General features: G+C 42.4%; 1 protein-coding gene across 12 annotated transcripts in view; it reads left to right on the forward strand.

Annotated features, from left to right (window-relative positions):
- Positions 1-27,192, forward strand: part of Ank2 (ankyrin 2) — an 842,037-nt gene that overhangs the window by 366,885 nt on the left and 447,960 nt on the right. Inside the window, exon 1 of one of the 12 annotated variants that reach the window (XM_035451891.1) lies at positions 9,338-9,637. The exons of the other annotated variants lie outside the window; for them this stretch is intronic. The gene's annotated coding sequence lies outside the window, so the exon portion shown is untranslated. Of the gene's footprint in view, positions 1-9,337; positions 9,638-27,192 lie in introns of those variants that run through there. 12 annotated transcript variants of the gene reach the window in all.

The following is a 27,192-nucleotide window of genomic DNA, read 5'->3' on the forward strand; positions in this document are numbered from 1 at the left end:
TATGTGAAGCCAGTACAGAGCTCCTGAGAGTTGAAATCAGCTTACCCACGGAGCCGTGCTCTGACTGCAGGCCTGGCAGAAAAGGAAATGTTATTTTGATTTGTTTGGTGTGGCCTTTTGAGGGTCACAGCCCCTGCCACAGATGCTGTGGTAAAGCTGGCTTTAATACCTTTAACCTCACCTCGGCGCTCTAGATGATTTCCTTGCTTTATGGTAGAAAACTTCATCCAAGCTTGCCTTAGAGTCTGTGTGTTGGGTCTGAAGCCAGCCTTTCCCTAAAGAGCCCTGGTTATTTTTAATACAGAGTGGCATTTGGAGTTTAAAGTCTGAGCTTCAAGATTGTTCCTAGTGGAAGAACTTACAGTAGAAAGATCACAGTTGATTAACAGTAAAGCATTTCAATGTGTTTCCTGAAAGGAAAGATTTTGACAGACCCCACAGATGAGACAAGAAATATGTTAAAAATCAAATAAAAATAAAAATATCAACAATTGTCATAGGATGGCGTACCGATTAATAATAAGAACCCCAGTCACCTTCATAATAAGAAAATGGAACTGTCTTTCCCTTATTAAATTAGCAGATTTTCTTTCAAAGAAAAGAGACATGTCCCAGCGGTGAGAGGGTGCAGTGAACTGGATCTCACATGCATGGGTGGAAGGGCATCCTAATGATGGCTGCCCAGGGCTGAGAGAATGGATGACCCTATCTCATGTTCACTAGAGCAAGAGCTATTGTATGGTGTCTCTCTTACTGTCATCTGGCAATATTAGTTAGGTGTCACAAATGTAAGGCATCAGCATGGGTTGGCACAGAGCCCAAATACAAAACTAACAATGAAGTTTGGAAATAGTGTCTTTAAGAGCCCCCCAAATTATGTGTTCCTAATGCAACAACAGTCCAAGGCAGGGACTCTGGTTGGAAGGGTGACTCTGCCTTCTGTCATTAGTTAGGGTTGCATTTTTCCCAAAGCACTAAATGCATGTGGTTAGAACTTGTCTCAGGCAAGTCTGTGTTGTTAGCCTCTGTGAATAGAAGAAAGAAGTCTAAAACAGTGTGGTGGTTTGAATAATTATGGTCCCCATAGGCTCATGTATTTGAGGGCTTAGTCATCAGGGAGTGGTGTTACTTGATGAGGATTAAGAGGTGTGGCCTTGTTGGAGTAGGTATGGTCTTGTTGGAGGAAGTGTGTCACTAGGGGTGGGCTTCGAGCTTTGAAAGGGTCCACTCTCTTTCTTCCTGCTGCCTGTGGAACCAGATGTAGAACTTTGAACTACTTCTCCATGTCCACCTGCATGTCACTATGTTCTCCGTCATGGTGATAATGGACTAAACCTCTGAAATGGAAGCAAGCCCCAATTAAATGTTTTCTCAAATAAGAATGACCAAGCTAGTGGTGGCGATGCATGCCTTTAATCCCAGCACTTGGGAGGTAGAGGCAGTTGGATCACTGTGAGTTTGAGGCTAGCCTGGTCTACAAAGTGAGTTCCAGGACAGCCAAGACTTTTACAAAGAGAAACCCTGTCTCAAAAAACCAAATGTGGAGGGGTGGGGGGAGGATTGCCTTGGTTGTGGTGTCTGCTCACAGCAATAGAACACTGATTAGGACAAACAAACAATTTTCTTTTAGTCAAAAGAGGTAGCATTCTGCTCACAAGGCTATCCCTATTTACAAGGAAGGCTAGGCTTGTAAGGCTTTGAGCAGGTAGTTCAGTCTCTTTCCCAGACACTAGTTTGTTTGAATAAGACCACATTTTTTGATTCCATCACTTAAATTTCTGATAATCTATCCCAATGAATTATATTTTAATTTTATAAATTAATTATAACAAAATCAAGTGTCAGGGGTTGGCACAGCAGTTCCTGCTATTGTAGAAGACAGGAGTTGGGTTCCCAGTGCCCAAGTGGGCCAGCTTACCAGCCCCTGTAACTCCAGCCTCAGGAGATCCAGCATTCTCTTCTGGTCACTTCGGGCACCCACACACATTGGCATCCCCTCCATACATAGTTAAAAACCTGATTATCAGTCATTACATGAAGATAGTGCAGGCTGGTGAGATGAGCCAGCAGGCACAAGCACTTGTGTGCAAACCTGATGACCTGAGTTTTATTTCTGGAACCCACAATGCAGGACAAGAACTAACTGCAGAGAGTTGTCTTCTGACTTCCACAAGTGCACTGCAGCTCTCTCTCTCTCTCTCTCTCTCTCTCTCTCTCTCTCTCTCTCTCTCAGCTCTCTCTCTCTCTCTCTCTCTGTCTGACTGTCTGACTCTCTCTGTCTCACATTTACACTCACACACACAGACACACACATAACACTCTCTGTCTCTCTGTCTCTGTCTCTCTCTCTCACTCTGTCTCTGTCTCTGTCTCACACACACTCACACACACAGACACACACATAACACTCTCTGTCTCTCTGTCTCTGTCTCTGTCTCTCTCTCTCACTCTGTCTCTGTCTCACACACACACTCACACACAGACACACACATACACACTCTCTGTCTCTCTGTCTCTGTCTCTGTCTCTGTCCCTCTGTCTCTGTCTGTCTGTCTGTCTGTCTGTCTGTCTCTCCCTCTCTCTCACACACACTCACACACACACACACACACACAAACCCAGTAACAGTAAAGAGAGTAATGTTAAGCACATTGCTTTCTGGAGAAGGAAGCTCCCTGAGAAACATCTGCATGGTATTACTGACACAGTTTTAAGAACCACAGCAAGGAATTAAATGAGAAAGGAAACTTTAGTGGGGTCTCAGGAAAGATAGAGTGAGTTTCCTAGAGTTTTGCTTGCTGTATGGAGGACAAGTGGAAGCAGTTGCCAGAGTCAAGGTGACAGGGATCATAGCATGAACTAGGGCTTTTGAGTAGAAATAATGACTTTTGAATATTCAACGTTTTAGAACTACCTATGTTTTAGGTGAACATTCTGTGTGTGGGGCTAAGTTTCCTACATGACTTAGCTGATTGGGTAAGGAAGTATGTCAGAAGGTCACGCCATCTGAGTATACAGGCAGATATCTCAAAAGGATTATTATTAAATGCCCAAAGTTAATTAGATTTATGAGATTAATGTTAGCAAGATCCTAAGATATTCAAACCCAAGACACTTATGTGCAAAAGCATGTAGTTTAATTTTATAAATTCTAGCTTAATAATTAGTCTTTTTACAGAATAATCACAAAATATGCAAACACTTGGTTTTGATTACTTTGTCTTTGTCCCTTGCATTTAATGTGGGCAGGGCTAGAGAGATGGCTCAGTGACTGCCTTTGTAGAAAACCCAGGTTTGATTTCCAGCACCCACGACTGCTAACAACTGTCTCTAACCCCAGTTTCATGTGATCCAATGGCTTTCTGGACCCCTCAGACACTGTATGCATTTGGCCCACAGGTGCATGTGTAGACAAAACACCAAAAAACGGAACAAAACAAAAGAAAACAAAAACAAAAAAACAACAAGAAAGAAAAAGCAAATGAACAACCCAGGGTGCAGCTCAGTGAGTTTTCACCTAGCACACATGATCCCTTGTTTGATCCCATAAAAGACTGAAGCATGGTATTTTATAATACACCCAATCAAAGTTATGATAACCATATTTAAATAACATTTAGTCAGATATCTTATGCAATGTAAATAATATTTTACATGTAATCATCAACTTAAGATTTGATTTCTCATTTATCTATCTTTCTATTCATCCATCTATCTATCCATCTATCTGTCAGCTCTCATCTATCTATATAATATTTGAGTCATCTATTTGGATGTACCAACCACATAGTATTTTCTCCCAGGAAGATAAGAAGATGCCTTTGACTGTGAGATTCATTCTGAGGTTCCTTGGGACACCTAATTTTCCATTCGATCACTACTGGAAATTGGCCTCATAAAGAAGAAACTGTGTGAGCTTCCCACTGCTGTGATTTTTTCTATCCACACAGCACCTCTGGGTTTTTTCACACCCAGAACTTCTCTATTTCTCTTCAGGTCTGGGTGTCTGAAAATTTAATTCAGTTCTGACAGTAACTACCCAGAGTTAATGCAGGCAGCATAGGTTAAGGGCTCAGTCCTACAAAGTTGCCCTTGATTCCATACGCCAGTTACAAGAGATGGGTCTCCAGGCTACCCATACTTCTGTGAGCTTTGGCTGTAAATTGGGGTTCTCCCTCATTTGCTAATTTGTTGCAGCAGCTCTCAGAACCCAAGGAAATACTTTACTTACCATTATTGGCTTATTGTAAAGAGTACTAGGGGAGATGGAGAGCTGGCTCAGTCACTAAAGTGCTTGCCCGTAAAACATGAGGACCTGAGTTCGCATCCATAGGACCCCATGAAAACCTGGTTTAAGGAACACATCTGTAATCCTACATCGGGGGAAGCAGAGATAGGAGGATCTCTGGGGCTTGCTGTTCAGTGAGTTTAGCTGACCTGGCAAGCTATGTCATAGCCTGTGTCTCCAACTGTAAGGCAGTGAGGTGGTTCAGTGGGTAAGAGTGCCTGCCACCAAGCCCAACTTTCGTTCCTGGAAGATACATAATAGAAGGAGAGAAATGACTCCTGTAAATTATTCTTTGACCTTTACAGTTACTCAGGTGCTGTGGAAGTTGCTCAGGTGCGCACGTGCCTGCACGTGCATAAGCGCTTGCACGCACACACACACACACACACACACACACACACACACACACACACACAGAGTAAATAAATGTAGAAAGCATAAACAAATAGAAAGCTATTGGGTAAGAGAAACAGTATTGACCCCTGACTTCCATATGCACAAATATAAACATGTCTATAGACACAAGAAAACTATTAGTAAGGTCACCAACAAAAACCTTGAGGAAGAGTATGTAATTTGAGATTAGGAAGGGTCTCTTTAAATTAATTATAATGTTTTTGAGACAGGGTTTCTCTGTATAACACCTCTGGTTGGCCTCAAACTCACAGAGATCTGCCTGCCTCTGTCTTTCAGGCTCTGGGATTAAAATTGTGCACCACCACCTCCCACTCTAGGAAGGGTCTTCAGTGCAAGGCTTGCACCCTTGTGAACTCTGTAGAATAGGTTTTTGCCAGCCCAGAAGTCCTTTGACCATGCACTTTACAGTTATTTGGTTTTTTTTTTTTTTGAGAAAGGGTCTCCAGCCCAGGATTGCTTAGAGTTTACAATTTAGCCCAGGCTGGCTTCAAACTCTGGCAATACTTCTGCTTCAGCCTTCCATTGCTGGGATTGTGGATATGAGCCACCAGGTCCTCCACTTAGGCTTTCCAGGAGGCTCATGACATCATCTACGAGTAAGCCAGTCTCCAGTGCCTCTCTACTCCCTGGAGACAGAGAGGCTAGCTCTCACCCTGCAGCTGTATGTGGCTGTCCCTCTCCTCCATCATGCCGTTAGCACAGTATCCAGGGTTGTATGAAAGGGGCTTATTATGAAGAACAAAATGCTTGCTTCACCTCATTGCCTGGGAAATTGCAAGAACTGAGGCACTCAGTGTGGGAAGCCAGGACCAGGCAGCGACTGTGTACATATTTCACCTCACCACAACAGTCACACTCAATTCTTTTATAATTTAAAGATATTTAAAGGTTTTAAATTTAGTATACAAGGTATTAGACATGAGTGCAGTAAGTTTGACAAGAATGTTTCCAAGACTCTCCTCCCCTGCCACCTTACTCAGAGCCTGCTGCTGCTGCCCTTTGGTCCTCCCTTGAGATCACTCCACAGTTTCTCTCTTCCTCTTCCACTGTCCCATGCATCTTCTTGCTCATTCCTCATCTCCAGTGCCCATTTTTACACTCTCTTGGTCTCCTTTCTAGGCTTTTAGGCTTTACACACACACACACACACACACACACACACACACACCCACCCCTACACCTACACACCCACCCACCCCTACACCTACACACACACACACACATACGCCTACACACACACACCTACATCTACACACACACCTACACCTACACACACACACCTACACCTACACACACACACCTACACCTACACACACACACCTACACCTACACACACACACCTACACCTACACACACACACCTACACCTACACACACACCTACACCTACACACACACAGACACACACACACCTACACACACACACCTACACCTACACACCCACCCACCCCTACACCTACACACACACACATACGCCTACACACACACACCTACACCTACACACACACCCCTACACCTACACCTACACACACCTACACCTACACACACACACCTACACCTACACACACACAGACACACACACACCTACACCTACACACACACACCTACACACACACCTACACCTACACCTACACACACACACCTACACCTACACACACACAGACACACACACACCTACACACACACACACCTACACACACACACACCTACACCTACACACACACACCTACACCTACACACACACACAGACACACACACACCTACACACACACCCACACACACAGAGACAGATACATGCTGCTGGCTAAGATCTCCATAATGAGAGAGGACACACTGTATTTATCTTTCTGAGTTTCTAAGTCTGGCTCTCCTTGCTTAATACTTCAGATCCATTCATTTCCATACAAATTTTAGTTTTCTTTACAGCTGAGTAAAATCCCACTGTGCATATATGTTACATTTTCATTATCCATTCATCTCTGACAGACATCTAGGCTAGTTCCATTTCTTTTGTTATGTACAAATCAGCAAAAACTGTGGGTGCAGCATCTCTGAGGGTATGGAGTCCTTTGGGTATATGCCCAGGAGTAGTAGAGCTGGGTCATACAGTAGTGTTGTTTTTAATTTTTTGAGAAACTTCCATACTGATTTTCATAATTTCAGTATGCATTTATCCCATGACAAGCTGTTAATAAGGGTATCTATTTCCCACATCCTCACTAGAATTTGTTGATAGGGTTCCTTCCTTCCTTCCTTCCTTCCTTCCTTCCTTCCTTCCTTCCTTTCTTTCTTTTCTTCTTCCCTCCCTCCCTCTCTCTCTCTCCCTTCCTTCCTTTCTCCCCCATCTCTCTCTCTTTATTGGTGGTGTGGTTCAAGACAGGGTTTCTCTGTGTAGCCCTGACTGTTTCTTTGTGTAGTTCTGAACCTTGCTCTTTAGACTACACTGGTCTCAAACTTGGAGATCTACCTGCCTCTGCCTCCTGAGTGCTGGGATTAAAGGCATGTGCCACCACTTCCAGCCTCTTGTTAGGTTTCTTGACTACCAAATATTTACCAAGATTTCAGTGAGGTCTCAAAGTAGTTTTAATTTACATTTCTCTGATGAATAGGGATGTTGGACATCTTTTAAAAAAGTATTTATTGAGTATTTGTATTTTTCCTTTTGATAACTGTCTTCTTACAGTTCTTTTATTCTTATTATACATTGAGCATTTGTTATGTTGAAGTCACTAAACATGATACCAGGGTGCATGGTATTCAATGACTTTATAATGGTTTCCACACATATGCCTGAACTGCATAGGAAGTAATGCAGTTGAATAGAGAAGGGTACTTTTCTCTGCTAAGGAGAAGCCTGGTCTCCAGCAGACATAACAGGCGAGGCTTGGCCATCTTTCTGAACATCTTAGTTGAAGACGGGAATAATGGAACACTGGAAAAAAGCTGACAAGGAGAGACTTAATTGATGTGGTCACATTGGGAAGAACAGATAAAGGGGTCCAATGATCCCCAACTCCGATTTTAGGATGCTAATACTGTTTTAAAAGAGTGTGAGCTAGGCTTACTTATGCAGTCCTGGTCAGGGTGTGGTCCTACACATCAATGTCTTAGTGTGAGTCCTACAAGGTGGTCTGAAGACATCATTACCTGAGGGGGCAGGTGGCTGCCAGGAGATGAGCTCAAAGTATGGCCTCACTAGGATATGTGCCTCATGTGGAGAGTGTGTGTCCTGTCAGGTTTTTCTGTGGAATCCAAGGTGGCTATGGCTTTAGGACAATGAGTTATCTTTGTGTCTTCAGCCAAACTAAAGAACACAGACAGCTGAAACGAAGGCAGTGATGTTAGACTTTCACCCTTGTGCCCCTAGTGGTGGTTAACAAGAACAACTTTGAAGTAACCTGCTGAGTTACATTTTGATTATTGCTGTCCGTTTCGACTATGATTTTGCTTCCTTAAAAATCTTAATGAGTTTGGATTTTCTTGAGTTTTATATTCATTACAATGAAATTAAGATAAAACACAGTTTGGTTAATAACCTTACATTTGTGGTGGTGGCTCATATTTGTAAACCCAACACCAGGAGGTTTAAGCATGGAGGTTGCTGGAAGTTAGGGACCTCCCTGGGCTACATGCTAAAACCTTGTCTCAAAGGAACAAAGATAAGATGGGACTGGGGAGCTGAGTGGTGGTGGCTCACACCTTTAATCCCAGCCCTGGCAGAGGTAGGCGGATCTCTGTGAGTTCAAGGCCAGCCTGGTCTACAGAGCGGGTTCCAGAACAGCCAGGGCTGTTACAGAGAAACCTTGTCTTGTAAAACAAAACAAAAAGGAGGAGGAACTGGGGAGATGGCTCAATGAGAAAGTGGTTGCTGTGAAGTATGAACCCCGGAGTTCTGATCCCCAGCATCCATATAAATTGTGGGTGTGGTAGCACTTCTCTGTAATGTCAGCGCTGGGGGATGAGCCTTGAAAACCCCATTACTTCCCCCCTTACTTTCTTATCCAAGAAATTGAAACAGAAATATTTATGCCCCCCGCCATTCCGATTGACTCTTTTTGTGTCAGATGGATGCAGGTGATAAGTAAATGGCTCCTGAATGAATGCATTCCGTGGGAATAGGCTATCTTCATTTCCTCCCTGCTCTTTTGTCTATCAGGGTCTGTAAGTGAATTTTGGTTGGACTGTATGTGAGCTCTCTCATGATGAGAACTTCACACTGTAACAAGTCTAATGGTTATGTCCCTAAGACCTTCCAAGAACCATACTCTGTGACGACTTGCTCACAGCAATGCTCACACACACACACACACACACACACACACACACACACACACACCCCTCCAGATCTTGTGGCATAAACTTCTGTGCAGGAGATGGTCGGGGCAGTGGCAGTGGGTTTTGCCGATGAGGTCACTCCCACAGCACTGGCTTCCTGACTCATTCCCCTGCTTGTCTAAACCAGGAGTGGGTCTCCAGTTACTGCCATGTTTCTGCACCATACAGGCTGTGAACAAATCCAACTGCAGTGGATGCCTCTTTTCCCCTTCTGTTAGAAACAGAAGGAACCAGGCCACCAAAAAAATTTTTTTTTTTTTTTTTTTGTAAGAAAACAACAGTTCCCGACTCTGTACCACCTGCTTCAATGCAAGCCAGGGCCCGGAGTGATGCAACCCACAAGCGTGGAAGGGGCTGGCGGATGGGCTGTCTCGGGGCTGATCTGATGTCAGAGCAGATCATGTGGTGCTCTGTGGGCAGCAGGGACTGGCCCGCGGGAAGCACATGGATTACAGTCTGAGGCTGTGATGGGAAAGTCGGATCCTGGGCTGTTGTCTCACACACATCAGCAGGCGGGGAAGCTGGGGACTCCGACTCGCCCTGCCCGGGCCCTCCTGCTGCGTGGTCACAGGCAATCGCTGAGAGAAGCTGCTGCTCCAGTAAGTGCTTCAAGAAGGTCTTTGTTCGGAGCGTTTGGGAAGCCGGGAGGAAGTGTTGGTGTGGATGGGGGGATGTTGGAAGCCCTTTGTAAATCGCGCTCGGGATCTGGGCTGGGCAGCATGGTTTTACATGCCATCCAGGGAGGTCAAAGGCAGCGCCCCATGTGCAGATGGTCCCCAGCCCCGATTTTGGTTCGTTATTCACGTGATGTGTTTTTTTTTTTTCTGATTTGCAGTTTCTGGTTTTTGTTTTTGTTTCTGTAATTTCAGGACATTTTTTTTTTCTCTTTTAGACCTGATTAAAGTGAATTGATTTCAGATTCTGTAACCCTGTGTTGGACTTGTTTTCTATGTGGCAAGCGAGGGGTGCGGAGAGGGTGGGCTCTCCCTCCGTCAACATCACTGCTTCTTAAGATTCAGGTTGTGTTTGTGCCAGAGGAATATAGTGGTTGCCACCCTTCCTTGCTGTGGGTGAGTAGGTGAAAAAGGGAGAAGCAGGGTGGAGCGGCAGTGAGGACACTTGGTTAGTTTTGGTGAACAGTGGGGTTGCTTGGAGAGTTTTTTTTTTTTTTTTATGGTTAAATTTTGCAATTAGGGATTACTGGCTGGCAGAACACAGCGGCAGAAAACATGATGGAGTTCTCACTCTCTTTCCTAGCAAGCAAATTATCTTTCCTGCTTCCAAAGCCCAAGTAAGGTGCGGCAGTGAGAAGTGATTTCTAAGCACTGTTGTTTTGTTTTGTGCCCCCCCCCCCATGACAGGAGTACCGTGCTAACTCATGCCTCAGGCTGGATCCTCAGCTCTCCAGTATCTTAGGTGTGGCCTTTCTGGAGTATGAGAGCAGAGATGGAATAGCATCTTACTGTTCCTTCCGGCATATTACACTCAACCTCCTTCACAGGCTGGAAATAAATATGTGTACTTGGAAGGCAAAAGGTGGGGGTTTTAGGAGAACAGCTTGTTTATTTGCTTTGGCCAGAGACCCCCTTCCCTGTGAGCTCTGGATAGAGTTTTAGATCTAGTTGTGTGGTATCGCCTTCCTTGAAAGACAATACACAAATAATTAGACTCTGTTTTTAAGCAATGGTACCCTTCTCTCTTAAAATAAATAAATAAATAAAGGAATAACATGTCACAAGCAATAGGCTTTGAGGCTTTGGGGCCAAAGACTGATTCCAGAAGCATTTAGGAATCAAATAAACTTTTGGGGTGGGAGAGATGTTGGAATGGAAGCAAAGGTCTGTTGAGATGTGGTCTATTCCCCTCTACAGCTTTCTACAATCCGAGGTTTAAGTCATGGAACACCAAACAACAGACAGGAGCTTGCCCCACCCATCGAGCTGTGAACATGGAGGCCTCACTTCCCATCTCATCCCCCTGAATTGCATAAGCTGAAGCAGAAACAGGGCTAGGATTCATCTTCCCAGTCTTGTGTGCCACAGGTGTAAGCCTTATGAAAAAAAAAAAAAAAAGATCGAGAATAAAATGAAGATTTTTTTCCCCCCTGCTTCCGTGCTATGGAGTGAAGGTGGATTTATTCAGGATAGGGTTCTACCACTACTGGTCATTGTGAGCTACTTCACTTAGGAAAGCCTGATGTGAAGAAGGTCTCTAAGCCAGCTCAGGCTAGCTGAAAACCACACCCCCTCTTTTGGTCCCATGCCAAGATGATCTCTCTGAATATGGGGGCCTGATAAAATGATGGCCACCCTTGAACACATTAATGCCCTGTGCATCAGGAACCCTCATGTGATTCCACACTGTTTCTCAGGGTGATGCTCATCTCTGGATATTTTAGAATTTTGAATTAAAAATTTTTTTAGTGGCTGAGTGTGGTATGGTGGTGTACTCCTTGAATCCTAGGATCTGGGAGGCAAGGCCAGCTTAGTCAGCTGAATTCAAAGCCAGTTTGGTCTACCGGGTCAATTTCAGGCCAGGCAGGGGTACATTGAGACTGTTTCAAAAATAAAACAAAATTAATATTAATATGAAAAATGGAAGAAATGTATCAATTTTTCAGCCTCCCGTAAGCTTCATTAACAGCTGCTTTATTGCAAAATTAAGTAGACTACAGTTGAGATAGGGGCCTGCCACACACGCCACACTCTACTTTTCAGAGAAGGTACTAGGGCTAGACTAGAGCTGAGGGCTGTTGGTTGTTTCAGCATTTATAGGGAGGAGAGTCGCTCAGTGAGATGAAGATGAGTGACAGCTCAGGCTTGGCACCCACAGGACAGTTTAGGGCAGCTCTGCACCAACTCAGTCTCAGGGGAGAACATTTCCCTATTCAAAATGCTTTTTCTCTTTTAGATAATTTTTTATTAAAATTACCAGGATAGTAAAAATCATCGTAACTTAATGTTCCTTCCTAAATGTTTGCTTGGAAAAGATCACAAAAGCTTTAATAAGAAAATGGGGATAGCTGGATAATGGTGGCACACATCTTTAATGGGAGGCAGAGGCAAGGGGATTTCTGAGATTGAGGCCAGTCTGGTCTACAGAATGAATTCCAGGGCAGCCAGGGCTACACAGAGAAACCCGGGACTACACAGGGAAGCCCTATCTCGGAAAAACAAAAATACAAAACAAAACCAACCAACCAGGAAAGAAGAAAGAAAGTAGAGTTCTGTTTCTCTTAGAAGAGTAGCATGGGTGTAAGTCTCACCTGGTCTGGAGATGAGATTGTAAATACCTGCTCTTTAAGCTGCTTTGGTCTGGCTTGTGGGAATGTGGATCACCCTGATTAAGGAGCTCATGGATCATTTCTCAGTTATTGCAAATGCCACGCTCACCAACATTTGAAGGACTCCTGTCTAAGTTTTCTGAGTCATACAATATTCTTCGTTTAATGCAGATCTGTCAAATGATGTTTAATTTGCTGTAAAGTTTCAGACTAATTTTTCTTTCCTTAAATTCATGTTAGGCCTAAACTGGACAAGAAGATAAAAATACTTGTTGATTGGCTAATGAAACAAGTATGTACAGCATTGCAATATCTGCTTATAAGTATGACATGTATAGATTTCTCTCATTTACTTTGATGCTGGGGATTGAACATAAGACATAATAAATACTGAGTGGGTGCTCTACCACTGAGCCACATGCTCATCTTTAATGACATTTAAAAGGTAATACAACTATCCAGATGTGGTGACACGGGCCTTTTTAAGTGGATCTTTGTGAGTTTGAGGCCACCCTGTTCTGCACTGTCAGTCCCTGGCCAGCCAGGCTACATAGTGAGACTAAATAGTGTCCCATAATGTTATTAGAACCCATCTGTTAATTATTCAGTCTAATTTTAGCCAGTGAAATGTACTTATTGACTTGCCATCAGTATAAATAGGAATCAATGTCACATGTAATTCATCTATGTGTATGAAACACAACAAACAACAAAATCAAGTTGCATGTTGTTCAACTATCCTTTATAGGAACCTCAGTTTTAGTGCAGAGATCCTCTGATTATCTGTTTGTTTTGTAAATACCTGCTTTTACTGGCACAGTCAGGGACTTCTTTTCATTCTAGGCATAAAGCTAAGTGATATGTTGAGAGAAATTCATTCTAGTGGCTTTGAGTAATCCTAGCAAGAATAATTGGAACACTGTTCTAAACAGCCTGCACTCTCTAGCTCAGAATAAATAGCTGGATGTGTGACATTTCTAAATGGTGACATCGTTAAGGACTCTTCCAAATGATAACATATAGCAAGGTTTAGATTACAGCAGAGGGGAACCAAGAAATAAATTCCTTAATGTGGACAGAAACACCCCATAAAGAGATGGCTTATTTTTAATGAGTACAGTTAAGGCCACCCTTGCTCCCCCCAAAAATTTTATTTGGGACTTAAAACTATGATGGCTGCTGTACCAGTTGTGAATTTCACTGTTTGAGGTCTTAGGTTCTTTACCCAATCCCATTTAGGGAGAAAGTGCAAGCAAATATCTCTTGTTCCAAACAAAGAAACAGATTTAAGTTCATGCTAATGTGTTCACAGCCAGAGCCAAAAGCTTTGCAGGGTTATTACAGCATACTGGGCTCTTAGCCCATCCATCCAAGTGTCTAAAGTAGACTGAAGTTATGGATCAGCTCATTGTCTGCAGCATCCCATGTTAAGAGCCTGACGCTACTGTTCACTGTGCTGGGACTTCCCCAGATTCAACTTGAAATCTGAGATTAATGTTTGGCATCAGTGGGACTTACAATTGCCTTTTTTTTTCTTAAAAATGTATTATATATATATATATGTATTATATATATTATGATATATATAATATTACATATTATATATATATTCCAGTCTATTTTGATTAGTCCTGATTTTTTTTAACAGTTTCTTAAGCTTAATGTACACTTAACTGTTTTGATTGGTTAGATGGAGTTCTTCCTTGTAAAGCTGTCTATTGTTTTTTGGACCTTGGGTGTGACATAAGTCTTCAGTCTACTTTTGTCCTTTGTCTTGATTATGTAGAAGGCATTCAAACTCCTGTGTAATACTTGCACTTGAGAATGTAACTACAACATGGCCTTTGAGATGCCTGGGTAGAAAAACATTTCTGCGCATATTGATTTAGAGAAGTATCCTCTGTTCTCCATTGGAAAGAAAATTCCATTCTTGAAGACCCAGTACTGATTTTGTTGATGTTATTTAGATCCTTTATTCCTTTGTTCTATTCCACTAACTTATCCTCTGTGCATCGCACTAAGTGCCCCTTCATGGAAGCGTCATGAGTGTGGTAGTAAAAATGATTGCAGAAAAGATTTTCCCTGTTTATTACCAGGTTGATGGCTAAAACACCTGTACCAATATATAAACCAACAAGGAATCTGCTTCAACCCAATTTATAAATAACAGTTTTACATGGCACAGGAGCTTTAGAAATGAAGACCCAGAGAAACAGGTAAACATGTTTTCCCACTTTGGTGTGTGAGGTAGAAAGATGTAGAGAGCTTTGATGATGCCCAGAAGCAGAGGTGACACACAGGTGTAGGCTGAAGGTAGTAGGCCTGGGGAGCATAGCAAGATTTGTTTCTTCAAAGGTAAGAGGGTTTCTTTCCTTCAGGTATAGCGTTAGCACCTCCCTGGAGGGGAGATGGGCTGGTTATCAGAGAACACATTTTCAGCTTTGCTTTCCTCAAATGTCAAGTGCTATATTTTGGGGTGGTGTCTCCTGATGCTAGGTGTTGGATGTCTAACACTTTCAGTTGCAAGGCCCTGTTTTAACACTTTGTTTTTATGGACATTTCACAGACGATAGATAGATAGATGGATCTGACTGGTCACATGACTGTCAGTAGCCATTCCACATAGGTCCCTCTAAGTCAAAAGCTCTCTCTCTCTCTCTCTCTCTCTCTCTCTCTCTCTGTATGTGTGTGTCCCTCCCTCCCTCCCTTCCTTCCTTTTTTGAGACAGGGTGTCTCCATGTAGCCCTGCTGTGTGGAACTCACTATGTGAACTAGGTTGGCCTTGAATTTAGCGATCTTTTTGTTTTTAAAAGCATGCCCCACCAAACCCAGTTAAGGCTGTTTCTTAAGGCCCATTCCTATCAATTATAAATTGCTATAGAGTTGTAGGCACAAAGTTAAACGTTGCCATGGAGACCTCTTAATGAGTAACATGTATTTGGTATTTGGTGCAAAAGATTTTTTTCCCGATTTGAGACAGGGTTTCTATCTGTAACCCTGGTTGTCCTAGAACTCTCTCTGTAGACTGTTCTGAGTCTGTCCTTGAACTCATAGAGATCCGCCTGCTTCTGCCTACTGAGTGTGGTGCAAGAGATGTTGACTTGCAGAAGAAGATGTTTTTCTTTTGGATTAGATTTTATTACTAATAAATTGGAGTATGATATTGTTAAGATATATGGGAAGTTATTAAATGCAAATATGCTTCTTAGTTATACTCTACATGTGTCTAACAGGGTCTCCACAGGATGGTTTGGTGGGGTTTTTTGGTAAGGGGAGGTTGGCTTTTTTCCTTCCCTTCTTTAGCATGGAATGGTCTTAATGAAAACAGCAGAATCAGCTGGTTTCTATGTGTAGCTCTGGCTTTCTGGAACTCACTCTATAGATCAGGTTGGCCTTGAACTCAGATCTGCCTGCCTCTGCCTCCTGAGTTCTGGGATTAAAGGCATGAGCCACTATTGCCTGACTTGAAACATGGTAGCTTTATCATCAAGTTAGCTCACAGTGCAGACTTCTCAACGTAATCTGACATGCTGATCAAATATTTATTGCTATAAGTCTAAAGAGGTGCAATATCATATTTATTACATTTCCCTCTTTTGCAGTGTCACCCGTGTCCCTGAGCTCAAATAGTTCCTTGTCTACTTGCCCTTGGCTTTTCTAGGCTTCTGGAGAGAAGGGCCAAATGTTGTCCTCTTCCCAGAGTACCTGGGCCAAGATGTTGGTTGTTTACAAAATCGGCAACAGTGAGAGTCCAGCTGGAGATGTGTGAGCTGAAAATCCAGTTCAGGAGTCCTTACCATTTGAAGAGAATACAGAAAATAAAACTTAAGTGATTTGAACCATACTGCTTGCGCTTTTATTTATTTATTTATTTATTTATTTATTTATTTCCAATTAAATTTCTTCAAATCTATTTAGGCCACATGTTTGGGACATACTTTATTGGGGTCTTGTTTTAGACATTTAAATGTACTCTTGGAGTCTGGTGTGGTGCTCGCCTTTAATACCAGCGCTTGAGAGGTAGTGGTTGGTGGATCTCTGAGTTCAAGGCCAGCCTGGTCTACAAAGTGAGTTCCAGGGCAGCCAGGGATACGAGGAGACACAAACAAATAAACAAAGTATAGTCTTGACATTAGACATGTGACAAAACAGAAGGAGACAATCTTGAGTTCAAGTCCAGCATTGGCTACATAGCAAGACTCTGCATCAGAAAAATGAAAGGGTCCAGCCACATGAAATTCCTTGGGCTTTTTCTCCAATGTTGTTTTTAAAAATAAGTGTAATTATGGTACTCAAGTGCTTATGAGAAAAATAGGCTGTAGAAATTGGACGTGAATGTCCCCATTTGGTGTTGAAGTGCTGATGCTGTAATTTGTGCCTTTCCCTGGGGGTTTGATATTATTGGCTTTTATAACAAATAGGACATTAAACCATCCATAATAGAACAGTGAATGAAGGAAACATTAAACCACCCTCAACAGAGAGCAAGTGGACTTGAAAAATCGATTTTCCTCATGTTTTTTAGTCACAAAATATTTTATTTTGCTCAGAAAAGACTATGATTGCTCTGAATTATAAATTTCTTACTACAACCTGGTTGGTATGTGTGAAAGCACAGTAATTCTAATTCTAGAGGCACTTGTAGACTAGGACTTCGGTTTTTGTGTTTCATCCTGGTGTTGCATGGTATCTGACTTCAGAATAAACCAAGTCCGGTGAGAACATTTGGCCCAGATGTTACTAAAAATAATTGTTGCTGTAAAATTTCACACAGAGAATAACATTCCAGCCCCTGTACTTGTTATGCAGGCTTGCTTCATTTTCCATTTGAGATTGAAAAGAAGAATTTCAGAAAAAAATATTTTAAAAGGATGTACATTGTAAAACTCCAATAGGCTTCAGTTTGGTCTAATTTTTTTTTCTATAAGTAAATGCTGTATGTTTTCAGATACTTTTGTGTTCAGAGTATAAGTAGGAAAAATAACATCTCCCTAAAGTCAGCCAGCAGCTATTTCGGCTCCTCAGGACTTTCTTAAGACAAACAGGTTGTAAGGACACAAAGTGATCCCTAGTGTCTGGGTTGATGAGACAAGCCTCATTTGGATCTGGGCTTTGAAGGGGGCTTAGTTTCCATTTAAGCCACTAGAGAAGCAAATAGAGAGTGACTTTGCAGTTCCCACTGAAGAAAATTCCCAGCAGTTGTACCAAAGAGAGTCTTGGGACACAAAAATGTAAAAAGTTTTAATCAGAATAAGTGAAACATGAGGTAGAGGGTAAGGGAAAAACACAGGAACCCAGAATGTCAGTCTTTAGATCCTGGTACTTCTGCAGCCTGGAACACTAGAATACAGGCCAGGACAGATGGCTAGGGATTTCTGCTTTAGTGATGCCAGGGCAATTTGTAATGTAAATGGATCAAGATACTAAAGGAGATTGGTGTACGAAGTGGCTGATGATCAATTACTGGTGATCAATTAGCTAATGATTAGTTCTGATGATACCTGATGCTCCCAAATTGCTGGATTCTTTGCCTTTTATGAATAATTTGTATTTTAAAACACATAATCGAAAGTGTCTCAAATGCAAAAGATAAGTAAGTATCACTTTTTCCTTAGAGATCACAGCTGTTTCTAGAGTCATGTTGCTATATTCCACTTTTACATAGTACACATACATAGCTATCATTTGTAGTTGTTTTTGATTTTCAAGAAATTTCTATATATTTATTTATGTTTATATTTATTTATTTATTTATTTATTTTGGTATGTGCGTGTGCCACTGTCATTCTCAAAGAGGTCAGAAGGCAATTTGTTTTTTCCTTCTACCATGTGGGTTCTGAGGATTAAGCTCAAGCCACCAGGCTTTTGTGGCAATCACCTTTACCTGTTGAGCCATCTTGCTGGCCTTATTTTTGATGTTTTTGAGACAAAGACTCAATTAGCCTTGAATGTGTTATGGCTTAGGGTGACCTACCTGATTATCCTGCCTCTACCATGCTAGTAGTGGGGTATGGATGTGTGCCACCGTGCTTGGTTTATAGCTGTCTTTTAATATAGGTTTTCTTTATTTATATTTAAATGATCTATAAATTATTTACTGGGATAGGGTCTCACTATGTAGCTCTGGATGGCCTGGAGCTCACTATGTAGAACACATGGCCTAGAGCTAATAGTGGCCTATTTTGGAAAATTTCCACAATAATGAATGTATTTGCCATTCTGGTGCCATTTATGTTTTCTTTCTGAGTCTGTCTATCGTCTCTCTTTGTCTCAGTCTGTCTCTTCTCAGTGTTTTCTGTTCCTCCTTCCTGGAGCATTTGTTTATTTATTCAAATTTTTAATTACATTTTTATTTAGTGTGTACACAAATTCGTGCCCATGTGCCACAGCAGACCGGTACAGTCCAGAGGCAAACAAACACTCAAGAGTTAGCTCCCTCCTTCTACCTTGTGAGTCCTGGGGATAGAACTCAGGTTGTCAGGCACAGCAGGCTCTTTATTTAGAGCCCCTTTCCTGGAGTATTTAAAAATGAATACTTTTGAGGGTCAGGGATTGGCTTCTTAGCACAACAAAAACAAAACCAAAGCCCGAAGCTGCTCAGATATGTAATTTTACATATGAAATTCAGTGTGGGGGCTGGAGAGATGGCTCAGAGGTTAAGAGCACTGCTGCTCTTCCAGAGGTCCCGGGTTCAATTCCCAGCAGCCACACGGTGGCTCCCCATCTGTAATGAGATCTGGTGCCTTCTTCTGGCCTGTAGGGATGCATGCAGATGGAACACTGTATACATAACAAATAAATAAACTTAAAAAAAAGAAAGAAATTCAGTGTGGACTTCCAAGGCAGGAGCCCTTTACAAAACCACTCATTATCATATCTGAGGAAATGAACAATTTGTTGTGTGTGTGTGTGTGTGTGTGTGTGTGTGTGTGTGTGTGTTGCAAGACAGGGTTTCTCTGTAGGCCTGGCTGTCCTGGAATTAGTTCTGCAGACCAGGCTGGCCTTGAACTCACAGAAATCCGCCTGCCTCTGCCTCCCAAGTGCTGGGACTAAAGGTGTGCACCACCACCACTGGCAATAACTCATTATGTTAATGAATCATTATGTTAGTGAATGAGTAAAATACCCTAGAAAATGCTCAGTTGCAGTGTAGACTTAGCATGCATAGTGCCATTTATTTAGTCCCCAGCATCCCCACTGATACCTCCATCTGTGTTAAATGCCTCTAGTGGAACAAGTGTACTTGTAGGGGAAAATCTACTGAGTAGAAAATCTACTCAGTAGATTTTCACTAGCACAGGCAGGGGCTAGAGAGAGAGCGTGCAAAGGACTCAGGGTCTTTGTCTTTTTCCAGCACTACATCAGGTAACTCCCAGCTGCCAGTTACTCCAGTTCCAGAGGATCTGATGCCTTCTGGCCCTGATAGTCACATGCGTGCATGTGACACACATAAACGCACACAGGCAAACACATATTAAAAACAAACAAAAGAGCATAGGCAGAGTCCATTGCACAGGGTTTTGTAATATTATATAACAGCGCTATTCATCTTTACTTTAAAAATTTTATTTTTAATCACGTGTATGTATGTATGCACACATGCGGGTTTGTACACATGAGTGCAGTGCCTCATGAGGGCAGGAGAGAGCGTGGGATCCTCCAAAGCTGGAGGGACAGGCAATTGTGAGCTGTCTGAGGTGGGTGCTGGGAACTGAGCCTGGGTCCTCTGGAAGAGCAATAAGTGTTCTTAACCACTGAGCCATCTCTCCAGTCCCTGTCTTTATTTGTTCCCAGTCTGAGTACTGACAAAGATTAATCTTTTCCCCAAGCATTGTATGCCTTCAGAAATTAAAAACAAATAAAGTAATTCTTTTCTGTGAAAGGCAGTTCTGCTTAGTTTCTCTGGAGGCCTGCCTGGGCCTGCTCCACACTGGGTTAGCCTGCTGTTCTGGATGCTATGGTTTGGACAAGACTCAGGTAGAATGCAGGCAGCACTGTTTTCCCCATGAGTGTGGCAACCAGATGAGGATGGGCGTGGCACAGGATCAGGGTTCCTCCCCTTTGATTTGCCTCCCACCCCAGCTTCTTCATGACTCCCGGCTCATTTTCCACTTTACAGACTTACTCGGAGGGGAACCCGAAAATCTGTTTTTTCCTAGTGTTCTGCCTGGTGTGGGAACTCAGGCACAAAAGATCATGATGAGCTAATATCCCAGTAAACTTTTTTGGAGAATATGTGGTATTTGCTTTAAAGTTGATATAGCACACACACACACACACACACACACACACACACACACACACACACACCCCAATATGTATATTGATGATTTATGTGAACCAGAGTTTCCTGTATTCTTGCTCTTACAGGGTCTTCATCTTTCCATCATCTTACTCTTCATCTCTCTTCCTCCTGACACAAAGGACGCTTTTCCTTCCTTTCTCTACGGACTTTTGGCTTCTGGCACCTTCTCTGCCTTGCTTTCATCTTTCAGTTCTTAGGATCACCACATGCTCATGAAGTGACAGTCGGTTTTAGACTCTTCCTTGGAGAACATGTCTGTGTAATCAATAAAGCCAGCCTTTCACAGTTTTACTTCATTTCTTTCTCCTGTGTGCCTAGGTAATGAGAAGCACTGCGTTTTCATTCCAGGATCCCTGGATTTCAGGGAAGTGGCTTTTAAAGAGGTTAAGGGCTTGGCAAGGTGACCTAAAGTCAGCCCTGTGGACTGGGAGAGAGCAGGTGGTTCCCGACGCACAAGATCAAGCTGGGCCTAGTGTTGTCTGCTTCAGGAGCACACACATATTTTAGGAACAGCCTGGAAGACAAGTGCTCCTTTTGATCATTCCAGTGTGTGCCTTCTGTCTGTTTTGACGTGAGGTTATCTTAAGTGTGTGCTGACACTTTAGCAAGTGGTTGGTGCTAAATATTTTGACAAATGTGAATGGCTGTCCTGCGGTTCTGAAGTGTGGCTTGGTAGAGATGTGTGCCATGCGGCATATTGATTGAGACATGGGACACCACAAACTCTCACCAAATGGCACTGCTTCTTAGTAGAAATTAAATTATAGATGACAGACAGGAGAGGGCCAGGGGTGTGACTTAGTGGTTGAGTATTAGCCTAGCATGCTCAAAGCTCTGGGTTCAATCCCCAGCACCACAGAAGGAAATTAATTGTAAATCTGAAAGGTAAAATAGCTGAGAACAAGGAGGTAGTTCATTTATTTTATTTTTTCATGAATTTTTTTTTCTTTTGAGATAGGGTATGGGTGCTGGGGACTGAATACAAATCCTCTGTAAGAGTAGCAAGTGCTCTTAATGACTGAGCCATCTCTCCAGTCCTTTCTTTGTTCCCAGTCTGTGCACTGACAGAAGTCATTGTGGCACTCTGGAGGCTGAGGGAGGAGAGTTGCCATGAGTTCGAGCCCAGCCTGAGCCATTAGTGTGAGACCATATTTTAAAAATCTTTCAACAATGACAATAGTCATAACAAAGGCACTGTTTGTAACTGTTTCAGCCAGGGTTTCATTTATTTATATGAGAAGCAGTGAACTGTTGTTCCTCCTACGAAAAAAAATGTTTTCCTTTCTCTACTATAATTTATTTTTTATTTAAATACAATTAATTAATATGTCATTTCCTCCTCTCCTCCCTTTAACCTTCTCCTTGCCTCCTCTTACTCCCTCTCAAATTCATGGCTTTATAAATGAATAAATGTATAAACACATCCTGCTGAATCTGTTCAGCGTTGCTTGTGTGTATGTTTTTATGGCTGATCACTTGGTATTGGATAACCAATTAGGGGACTCATCCTTGGGGAAGACTGATTTTCCCTCCCTTCCTGAGCAACCACTGTGCCTTGTACATGGTTCTGGTTCTTGCCCTTCCTTGGTCAGCTGGCACTAGCTGGAGTATCCCTGCACTAGGTTGAGTACCTGGATGGACAGGGTTCCTGGGTACAGTTTCTAAGCCAGCTGCAGAGATTCTCCAGAAGTCCTACCTGTACTAGTGAGTTGAGCTCTGAGTTGGGCTTTGGGATTTCCCAGTTGATTCGATGGTTTCTGTCCACTGGCCAACAGCATGGCAAAGTGAGGTAGGTAATGAGAGTGGTAGAGGAACAGCCAGCATGCATAGGATAATCTTTAACGAGGTGGCTCTCAACCTTTCTAATGCTGCGATTCTTTAATATAGTTCTGCGTGTTGTGGTGACCCCAACCATAAATTATTTTTGTTGCTACTTTGTAACTAATTTTGACACTATTATGAATTGTAATGCAAATATATGGTATGCAAACCCCAAAGGGATTGTAACCTATAGGTTGAGAACGGCTGTCTTACATGGAGCTCCCAATCAGCATTAATATTTCTTGGAGGCTCTTCAGCATGGCAACACTTGACTCAGCTTGGTCGGGGAAGGCTGAGGTCCCTGTAGATCTGGGAATGGTGTGAATTCTGCCTTCTGGAAGGTCAGAGTCCTGGGTGAGGGTTAAATGGTAAGTAGTGGGTGGGTCCCTAAAAGCCCAGTATTTGTGTCTTTAGGCACTTTATAACATAATTCTGGTATGTTTAAAGGGGGAAAATACAGCAGGAATAGCATGTTGTCAGAATTTATTTAGGGAGGAGAAAAATGCACAGCTAAAACAGGGGCTAACAAACATGTCCTTGATGTCTGGTTATGCCGAATGGAGCAGTGAGAGTTTGGCCTACTGTCATTCTCATTCAAGGATTAGAAAATGAAGAAGTTAAAGAATTTGCCCAAAGTCAGCCAGCAGATTCCGACCAGGTCATGTGGTTCAGTTTAAGCTCACTACACCACGACTGTATTCAGGCTCCTATCAGAAATATAACATTTAAAATAGTGGGAACAGAAGTTTAGTGGGATTTTAAGCATATGTGTTTCATAATGGTGCAGTGAATATAGATTTCTTTTAGACTTTTTTTTTCTTTTGGTCAAAGCACTGTCCTCTGGTCCTCTCTCCTCTCTGGGCTTCACAAAGAACATGTCTGGAAGCCCCAGTGAACTGCCCCTGTAAATCCCCTTCAGGGTTGGTTTCTTCTGTTTCAGAGAAGAAATTACATAGCTCCTCTGGCTCTTACCTTATAATCTAGAAACATACACAAACCTTCCTTGAAGCAGATCTGGCCTTTGCTGACTGAAGTGAAGACGGGATGCACTATTTTTAGAGACAAAGTCACCACAGCCTCTCTTTAAGCAAGTGTGTGATATAAGGAAAAACAGTGCATAGCTACATAGCTAATGTAGCTTCATTTAAGCAATTTTTAGTGTCAGATTAGGTGTCTAAAGGTATTGATGCTGTGCATTCAGTAAATCTGAGTAGCTAGCAGCACTTGTGAAAGGGCCAGCTAAGAGAGATGTGTTGGAGCATGATCTAATGGCTGATGCGAAGTTCTTTTTGACTTGAGTTCTCTTTCGGGTGCTGTGTAATCTTCTCATTTATGATCCCAGAGGGCAGACGCTTGGCTTGAAGCAGATCTTCTCGTGCCCTGGTGAATGTGGGTGAGTTCTCTGAGTGTTATTTATATTAGGTAGGATCCATCAGGGGACAGGATAAATAATATCACACACACACACACACACACACACACACACACACACACACACACACACACACCTTTTTAAAGGGTATTCTTTGGATGGCTTAAAGGATGGTTACTGGGGTCGTCCAACAGTGGTTGTCTGACCTTTGGAGAATTAGAACCCTGCTACCATCTCAGCACACAAAGCTGGACGCTCAGCAGTCCCGGTCCTGTGTTGAGAGCCCAGAAGCTCGCTTGAGAATCTGGTATTCAGTTGACCACATGCAGCAGAAGAAGCTGGAATCTGATGTCAGAGGAGACAGGCGGTGGTGGCGGCAGTGTGTCACTCAGGAGGCAAAGGCATGGAGGCATGCTGTGGTTTTTCTCAGAAAGATTTTTGTAGATTAGTTTTTACCTTTAACTGTTAAGATATCTATCTATCTATCTATCTATCTATCTATCTATCTATCTATCTATGTATCTATCTATCTATATCTCCTATTACTGCTGTAAGAAATTTTAAACAGCTGGGCTTGGTGGTGCATGCCTTTAATTCCAGCACCCAGGAGGCAGAGGCAGGTGAATCTCTGAGTTCTGGGCTAGCCTGATCTACATTGCAACTTCCAGGACAGCCAGGACTATGTAGAGAGACCCTGTCTCAAACAGACAAATAAATAAACAAACAAAAAAAAAAACAAAAAAAGAGATAGAGAAGAAAAAAAAAGAAAAAGAAATTTAAACAATTAGTCACTTAAAATGACACAAATGTATTATTGTACAGTTTGGAGAGCCGAAGCCCCAGTTTCTGTGGGTGGGATTTTCTCTCTTTGAAGGCTGTGGTGGGAATAGACCCCCTTGCTTTTGCCAGGTTCTCAAGTTGCTCCCATTTCCCAAGAAATTGGCCCCTGGTTCTTGGTCTTCAAAACATGTCACCTGCACCTGTGGACCAGGCACTGTTTTTTCTTCTTTCTTTTCTTTCCCTCACTTGAAGGCCCAGGTGATGCTGGGTCACCGGACAATTTAGGATAATCTCTCCTGTCACACCTACAAAGTCCCTCTTGGCATGTAAAAATCACTCAAGTGGATCTTGGGGATTGGGACATTGACATCAGTGGGTAATTAGTCCTTCTGCAGACGGACACAGAGATGAATGGCTCAGCTCTGCTAAGGAGTTTTCAGAAGAATTCACTGCTCCTTTAACTCTTCCAGGCTTTATCGAGCTCTCCCATTTGGTCTATCTGAGAGTTCCTAATGTTGTGTGGGGGTGAAGCTTAGTAGTTGAGTACTCGCTTAGCATGCCATGGGGTAGATACCAGAACCCATTACTCTAATACACGAAAGAGAAACTCCCAACACTGGCAGGTGGTTCTTACAGCATTATTTCACAATGAAACTGTAGCGGCCTGTGATAGACTAGCGGATATTCTCTGTCGAAAAGTGTTCTCTGTTTACACAATTCATAAACATTGCCTCACATATTTCAGTCTTTAATACACATTAGAATGTAGGAAAGTAATGAGAATTCTTTGTATTGAATAGATTGCAAGTATGTTTTACAAAGGTAGCTGTGTGTGTGTGTGTGTGTGTGTGTGTGTGTGTGAGTGTGTTGCTGTGGTTGGAACCTAGGTCTTGCACATGCCAGGCAGACACTATACCACTGTACAATATCCTAGCCTACTTTCCCTCCTATGCCTAGAAGGCTAGCTCCAGCTCTGATTCCTCTTGCCTCTGTTTGCAGCTGCTGTCACATCCATGTACCTACACACAAACAAACACACACATGTTTAAAAGGATTAAAAAATGTGTGGAAGATTATGCCAAAGGTAATATCATATGGTTGAAACATGTTGCTTTTAATGAATTTTTCCTTCCCAAACTTAAATGTATTGCCCCCCAAAAGTAAATCAAGAAGGCATAGTAGACCTGATCCGGGACATTTCCTAGTTATAATCCTCTCTAGTCCTCTAAAAATATTCTTCTCCTTTTTCATGTGTATAGGTATTTTGAGTGCATGTATGTCTGTATACCACACCTGTACTTGGTACCTGAAGAGTCCAGAAGAGAGTGTTGTATCTTCTGGGACTGGAGTTACAGATGGTAGGTGCTGGGAGTTAAACCTGGGTCCTCTGGAAGAAGAGCTTGAGCTCTTAACTGCTGAAGCATCTCTCCATCCCCTCTCTCTAGTTTTTCTTTTCTGCTTATGTGGAACTTGGTTTCTTTAGACTTTGAAGCCATCATTTTTCCAAACATCATATTAAGAAAAGCACACACACACACACACACACACACACACACACACACACACACACACACACACTCCTTTAAATTTATTTATTGATTGTGTACTGCTGTTTTGCCTGTATGCATGTCTTTGTGCTATGGGCATTCAGTACCCACAGAAGCCAGGAGAGCTGATTTCCTAGGAGTAGAGTTACAGAAGGCTTCAGTTACCATTGGGTACTGGGAATTGAATCTGGGTCCTTCGGAAGAGCAGCTGGTGCTCATAACTGCTGAGCCATCTCTCCAGCCCTAAGAAAAACATGTATTTGAAAAATATTAAGAATAACACATATGCCAATTCTGTGACTGTTATTATAAACAAATTGTTCTGAAAATTAAGACAGGATCTTGAATGGTAGATAGAAAAGTTGACTATGGTCAATACCATCTCAGCATCAGCCTCTCTTGAGAAAACAATCTTGGAACTACAGGACTGAAGAGCATCTACATGTTGCCATCATCTTTCCCTTTGGAGGACAGTGCTGTTTCTAAAGTGATCAGAATAGAACCCTTTAACTGTTGACTCACAACAGTCCTGACACGGTGTGCAGAGGCTCTTCTCCACTGGGCTCTTGGTTGGCTCTTAGCACAGATTAGCTGGGCCTATAAGATTTTAATTTTACTTTAGCTTATTTTACCACAAGTCACGTTTTATCACCTATTGTTTTAGTTTACCTGTTTCAAGTCAAGTTCTCAAGAGTAAGGGTGCCTGACCTTTAGAGCTGAACCAGTGCTTTCAGGAAAATGACTCAGGAAGGAAATCCTAGCAATTCAATATCAGGTGTATTTTTTCAGTTAGCCATAAATCCATCCATCCATTTATTCACTTACCTGCTTAAAACTTGAGGAAATTCATTATATTTTCAGAGTAAGTTTATAAACCAAGTTAAAAATAGGTCAGATGTCTAAGGTAAAGGTAAGTTGGACCTAGAAGTGAGCTGAATTATGAAATATATATCCTAGAAAGTTCTGTGCATTTGCATGGGGAGACACTGAGTTGGTGCTAAGCTTGCTAAGAGCCAATGAAGAAAGAAGTTGATATTATTTCTTAT

Source organism: Cricetulus griseus, assembly GCF_003668045.3.
Source record: "Cricetulus griseus strain 17A/GY chromosome 1 unlocalized genomic scaffold, alternate assembly CriGri-PICRH-1.0 chr1_0, whole genome shotgun sequence".
NCBI classification, from domain to species: Eukaryota; Metazoa; Chordata; class Mammalia; order Rodentia; family Cricetidae; genus Cricetulus; species Cricetulus griseus.